The 7,095-nt window shown below is 40.3% G+C and overlaps 1 long non-coding RNA gene across 1 annotated transcript; it reads right to left on the bottom strand.

Annotated features, from left to right (window-relative positions):
• Nucleotides 1–4,286: 4,286 nt before the first annotated feature.
• On the bottom strand, nucleotides 4,287–6,392 carry LOC108955655. Its single transcript, XR_001981743.2, has 2 exons — nucleotides 6,286–6,392; nucleotides 4,287–5,214 (listed from the first exon to the last, which is right to left on the bottom strand). It is a non-coding gene; the product is annotated as an uncharacterized LOC108955655 (long non-coding RNA).
• Between the last annotated feature and the right edge of the window lie 703 nt (nucleotides 6,393–7,095).

The raw sequence follows: 7,095 nt of genomic DNA, 5'->3' as shown, positions 1-7,095 counted from the left end.
ATTCTGTTTAAGCTGGAAATTGTTTTATTTACTGTTTATTGGATTTATTATGTAAATCATGATATCCTGGATTATTATTCGTGCAATGACATGATGACATTCATACATTTCATATGACATCAAAGGATTGATGGATTTTCATGAACTCAATGAAGTTTTCAAAACCATTGCATCAAATGATACTTTTCCCAAGGCATATTATATGATTTAAAAAAGGGCTGATGTCAAATCATTGGCATTGTTGCATCAAATGTGAAATTGAAAATGAGATGTATGGGTGAGCCGACGATGCCCCGGGAGGTGTGAGCCGTCGGAGGTGTGAGCCGACGATGCCCCGGGAGTGTCGAGATGCCCGGAATGTGGGGGTGCCGGATGCCCGGTGGCCTAGTGGCGTAATTTTGGAGGGTCCTCGAGAGTTTCGAGATGCCTGGTGGTATACGGTACATAATTCCAGAGGAGGGGGGATCCTGGTGGTAGGTCGGTACGTAATTCCGGAAGCCTCGGAAGTGTGTGCCGAGGGGATTCCTTATGATGCTAGTTGGGATACGAGATGCCTGGAGTGTGTGTGCCAGATGCCCGAAGGTGTGTGCCGGAGGTTCCTCGCGCAATGTCAGGATTGGGTGCAAGTGATAAATTGTGGGATGCAAACATTGATCCCTGGAAAGAAAAACTGATGAGATCCTTGTGAAAGATAAGAATTGAAAATGAATCATGTGCATGGGTGTATGCATATGGCATGATGCATGATCTGTTTATGAAAATAAATAAATTCTATTTGATAGTGAAAATGCAATCATGAAGGCTTGAATGGATCTCATGGTGATGCATGCTTGATAGCATGGATGATACGAATCATGGTGATATATGCACGATGGCATGGCAAGATATGCATGACTGCATGGTAATATATGCACGACTGCATGGTGAGGGTTGCTTGATTCGTATGCATAAGGCATGATGCATGATGATGAGTGCATGGCGATATATGCACATATGGCATGAGTATGCATGAATGCTTGATGATGAGTGCATGATGGTATATGCACATATGGTATGGGTATGCTTGATATGCATGAATGATATGTGTCTTATTCTTGATTGATCTGTTTGACGCATTGAGTAGTGTGGTGGACCTTTACTGCTGAGTGGTTGTACTCACCCCTTTTGGGGAATAATATTTTAGACTAGATAAGATACCTCTGCTACCACTGCTACCGGTAGATGGATCAAATGGTTGGATATGATTGCGAGGAGGAGGATAGCAAAGGAAGGAACTTTTGGACGCCGACACTGATCGATGGACTTTAAGTATACGACTGTTGGAGGAGATGCCGGTCATCTTTTGAAGTATAGCTGAGTATAGAAGACTACGGCATTTTGATGTACCGATGAATGATGTCCATATGTTTTAAGTAAATAAAAGTGTTTGGCTTTTACCTAAAAATGTTTAGTAGGTGTGCATCGTTTTCTGAATATAGGGAAGGGAGTTGTTGGATGTGCTTCCGTATATGAACTGCGTAAGGGACCGATCTAAAAGATGTAAACCCCCATGGTTATATGGACTTGCTACAATTGAAATGGTATCAAAGTGACATGTTATTAGGTCAAGCGAATGGTAATCGAACTGTGGTGACCCTGACGGTTCGAGGGCCGTTCAAGGGGTGCCACACCTACACTCTTTATTAAAGAAAAGAAGAAAGAAAGAGGGAAAATGCATAGGTTAGACGACAGCTGCAACTTAAAAAGAGGCCTCAGGATAAGGACAAATAGAGATGGGACCCGACAACTACTTTGATTATGTCGTCGCATTCCTTTAAAATATGGAGAGATCCCTTAGCATGGGTCCTCAACAACGCAATTTATTAAAAAAATACAAAGAAGTCCCCATCCCCACGACAACAAGAGATTCGATTCGAACATGTCCAAAGTCCAATACTCTGAAGCCTAACAATCACCAATCACCATCGAACATTTCACATCCGACCACTACAAATTACTTTCGCACATCACAATTCAACACCTTGAATGAATCACACATCACAGTGGATGAGGCGACGTCGAGCCCTACACCGAGCCCTAATTTTCCCCCCACCGAGCCTTACATCAAGCCTACATTTCGAGGCCGATCCTAAACTGTCAATTCGAACCCCCCAATAGGATTGTAGCACCACATCTAAGCCATAAATCTCACACCAAGCCTAAGCTTTTCCAGCCGACCCCAAATTTCAAGTCCGAGCTCTAATAAACGAGCCGGAGCCTTAATTTCACCACAGGGGAGAGGAAGAAGAGAAAAAACCTGAGCAAATTGACGATGGCAAGCGATGACGGCAAGCAATGACAGCGAGCGATGACCTGCGAACGGCGACCTGCGAATGGCGAGCTGTGAATAGCGATGGAGAGGACGTCAGATCTGGTGTGAACCGACGAACGGTTAAAATCCAAATAAGCAAAACGACATCGTTTAGCACTAAGGAAAAATGACATCATTTAGTTTGGCCAAATGCACAATGGATGGGGCGACGTCGTTTTCCTCCTCCACGTGTGCTTTTTTTTTTCTTAAAAAATTGCCATGTCGGTTAAGCATGTCGCCGGAAAATGCCACATCTGCATTTTGGCCGGTTTTTGGCCGAATTGGCACTTAAGTGTACCATTTCAAAGTTATGGCACTTAAATGTCCCTCCGTGCCAAGTTATGGCACTCTAGGTGTCCCAACCTCAAAGTTTTTCGCAGCAGGGTGAGTATTTGAATCAAACACAATCAATCATTGTAGAAGATGTAATAATTTTTCTTTTCAAAGGTGGGACCTAGAGGAAAAAATAAAGGAAAAAAAGGTCAAAAACTCAATAAAGAAGAGGATAAGTAGAAGATTCAGTAGGCCGAGAGATCGTAGAATGGAAAGGAAATAGAGGAAATCAAGTAAAGAAAGGAAAGAAAGAAGAAGATAGGGAAGAAGAAGAAGGGGTTTCTCATGCGCATTCACTTATCATCTTCTTTATTGACTTTTCAACCTTATTTTCCTCTTTTTTTGTGGGCCCCACCTTTGAAGTAGTCGTCTTCGCTTCTACCTCTCTGTCGCCTTATTTGGAGTCATTATATTATTCAAATTGAAATACTATTTTTAACACAAATTTTAGTTAATAACTATTGATGTTGCATGGGAATGTAAATTGTCAATGCGTGGCTTTGTAATATGCTTGAGGCTGTTTCCCTATCAACCGCGAAACTTATCTCCCATTATCCATTTCTAAAGCATTATTCATGCACGTATCTCCTCAAAAAGTTTTGAGGACATGATGCAAATAGTTCCTTCAATTCTGTGTGAAGAGTTCGTGAACATAAGCAGTTCAATTTATACCAGATTTGTTTTCCTTCATCTAACTCGATTGCTGAAAATATGTGGCGCTGAGAACTGTAGTTTTTACCAGTGGATAGTGAACCCATACAAGAAGAAATAGGAGAGACAATTTTTACAAGATACGGTTTGACTTGGCCACAATTCTCAAAATCACAAAGATGTGGCCCAAGCAAATGTAGCTGTGGAAATAGCAATTCCATCATAATCAGTCCTTATTGACAAAATACACTAAGCTACATAGAATTCATTCTTCATGAGTTGGATTGTTAATTTTCCCTCCAAGATAATTGCTAGCCGCACAAAGAAGCTGTTTGTTACCTGTTGAAAATATGTCACAAGTTTGATCCCTTGACAAGACCCGATCAGATGAATTGTTATTTCTGGATGCTCGAATGTATGTGGTGGAATCTAGATATCCTTTGTGACGGCCATAAAATCACATTACTAAGATGAATTGTTATTTTGTCTTGATATCAAATTACTAAGAACATAAAAAAATTATGAGACGGCCATAAAATCACGAAAGCGTTGGTGTGGTTCGAATTGATATTGAGTTATTCATACTCCGGTTATTTCGCAAAGAATGATTGATTCGAAAAATGTATTCTTAAAAATGATCGCGTGTACTATTTACCAAAATGAGTGAACAAAAAATATCTTCGTTGTTCGAGAAAATATTTAGATATAAATCATCGACCTATTACTTTACGCAATTATCTTTAAGAAAATATTTTTCACATCATTCGTTCTTCGTGGAATAAACACACGCTCAATGGGGTGATTTTTGACATCATAGATGACGCTGTGACTTGCTTCTCTAGTATTTATGCAAATAATGGGAGGTAAACCGAGGATTACCCCCCTCCCCCAAAAAAAAAAAAACACAAATAGTAATAACAAAAAGAAGTAAACCAAATATGTCATCTTGTCATGATAGCGAAGTTGGTGGAATTTTTATTTCGAATACTGTAGACGAAACATAAGAAGAAGGGAATCGTGAGATGACACATCTCTCACCAAATTACATATAACAAATGGATCATGACCAAACTCTAAGATGTAACTCAACTACAATGATTGAGGATGTTGCCAACTTTCCCATCATAATTCTCACATAACAACATAAGGCTTTCGTTATTGATGGAGCTTTAGCAGAAAGAAAATGAAGATCTTATTAGCTTGATACGAGCCACTGGTCGATCATTCGGTGAAAGGATGATGTTCGTACCTCATCCGGCAATCGTGGAGGACTAATTGTGCCCCTATATTATTAGGACAATAGATAAGCATATCTGTTTTCACATAATCGATGCACGTGATGCAGTCCGCAACAGAAAGTGCTGAATTGCAGGCTGCGTGGCCATAGACAATCGCCGCCGGATAAGTAGACGATATGTAATAATCGTAACCTGGGATGCTGGGCGTCGCGCTCTCTAAGGCCGAAACAATGTACACTACGCTAGAGGCGTAACCATCACCGGCTTCATACGTTTGTAGATTGCATCCTGCGTACGTTGCGGTCAAGTCGGGAGCGCCACTCGCGACGTTGCCAATCCAAAGGAGGTTAAACGTGAGACCTACAATCCTCTGCAAAGTGGCCATCGACTCTCTGTATCCGTTCTCCTCTCTTGGTCTCCCTTCAACTGCTACTCAGAACTTCAGAATGTTTGGGTATTTTTAAGGGATTCTTTTTGTGTCTTTCTTTGTTGTTTCTTCTATCACACCTAGAATCCTTGTTGGGATGGGGATGACACGGCCGTCCTTCCACTCAAAGGATGTAGCATCTAACCACCACTTTTCCAACTCCCAAAAATCGCCGTCAACAATGCTCTCGCTCTATTAGTCGCTAATCGAGGGACCTAAAAAGATTTGGGAATAGAGGAGTGAGCAACGGCATGCTTAGTGAGTAGTACGTATCTTCTAAGCAAATCGAGCAGTCACAATGCATATATGTAAGTGTAAAGCATAACTAGTAACTTATAATCCAACTTATTAATATACATATCAAATCAAGTATGAGTCGTTCATTTCATCAAAACTTTGTAATAGTCAGAAATACACATTTAAATCCCCCATCATGATTCAAATATCAATGGTCAATTCTATTAATTAATCTCTATCAAAAAACTTCGTCAAGGTCCATCCATTGATCCATCTCATATCAAAACTCACGTCGATGGTCCATACGTTGACCAATCTTTTACTCAATATCAAACTATGGTCATGACATAACGCCTTGTGACACAGCAACAAGGATTCTCCCCTGGTAAGGTCTCTACCTACAAAGCCCACGGCACGGCCCAGAAGGATATCCTAAACCTGGTATGCATACCCATTAACATGTCACTAGGTTCATAGTCCTATTGAGCATGAAAGACCATCCTCCAATACCAGGAATCCATTTCAAAAATCAATCTCATACACCAAACAAATAACAAATGTCATTTCATAATTCGTATTTGTATATAATACCCAGCACTCTTGGAACATGAGTTTTACAAATTCAAATAGGATATAGTACCACTCACCTCGATTCAATGAACTCGCATTCCTATCATATAAGCGATAAATAGCATCAAAACCAAGTAAATGCTATCTTAGCTATGGTTCAACTGAGCTAAGCTTAAACGCTAACAAAATAACTCCCACACTTTAACAAATCGCTCACTCAAAGTGATTATCCAAACCAAAACACAAAAACGAACTGGCTCGTAAAACCCTAAAACCCCCTTTCGACAAAACCATTGCTCTAAAATGGTTCTTGACTAACCCCGCAACTCCAGGACACCATAAACCTCCATTTCCATGAAATCTCGAAGCTCCACAACTCAAAAAATGGATTTTGTGGCTGGATTGTCCCAAAATTCCAAATTCGAGCCATAATCCCAAGAAATGCTTAGATTAGATGAGCAAGGAGCGTGGACATTTACCGGGTGTCATGCTGCACAATCGAGTCGGCTTGGCAAGGTCACAAAGGTGTGCACATGAGAAACCCCCTTCCTCTTCTTCCACTTCTTTTCTTACTTTTCTCTTTTTTCTTTCTATTCTACGAGCTCTCATCCTGCTCAAGCATCCATTTATCCTCTTCTTTATTGACTTTTCAACCTTATTTTCTTTTCTTTTTTCTTGTGGGCCCCACCATTGAAAACAAAAAAAAATTACATCTTCTACTATGACTAATTGTGTCTGATTCAAGTACTTATCCTATTGCAAAATACTTCGGTTGGACGTAGTCTGCAGGCCGAGAGCTCATAAAATAGAAAGGAAATAGAGTAAATGAAGACAACCAGGGAAATAAAGAAGAAGAAAGGAGGAAAGAAAGGAAGGAGGTTTCTCATGTGCATGCCTCTGAGACCTCGCCCGGCCGACTCGACCACGCAACATAGTGCTTGGTAAGTGTCCACACTCCTCGTTCATGCAATCTAAGTTTTTTGTAGCAGGGTGAGTACTCGAATCAGACAAAATAAATCATTGTAGAAGATGTAATATCTTTTCTTTTCAAAGGTGGGGCCTAGAGGAAAAAAGAAGGGAAAAAAAGTCAAAAACTCAATAAATAAGATGATAAGTAGATGATTCAGCAGGCCAAGAGCTCGTAGAATGGAAAGGAAATAGAGGAAATCAAGTAAAGAAAGGAAAGAAAGAAGAAGAAAGAAGAAGAAGAAGAAGGGGTTTCTCATGCGCATTCACTTATCATCTTCTTTATTGACTTTTCAACCTTATTTCCCTCTTTTTTTCTGTGG

This window comes from Eucalyptus grandis, chromosome 10 (genome assembly GCF_016545825.1).
Source record: "Eucalyptus grandis isolate ANBG69807.140 chromosome 10, ASM1654582v1, whole genome shotgun sequence".
Taxonomy (NCBI): Eukaryota; Viridiplantae; Streptophyta; class Magnoliopsida; order Myrtales; family Myrtaceae; genus Eucalyptus; species Eucalyptus grandis.
This window is presented reverse-complemented; position numbering and strand designations above follow the sequence as displayed.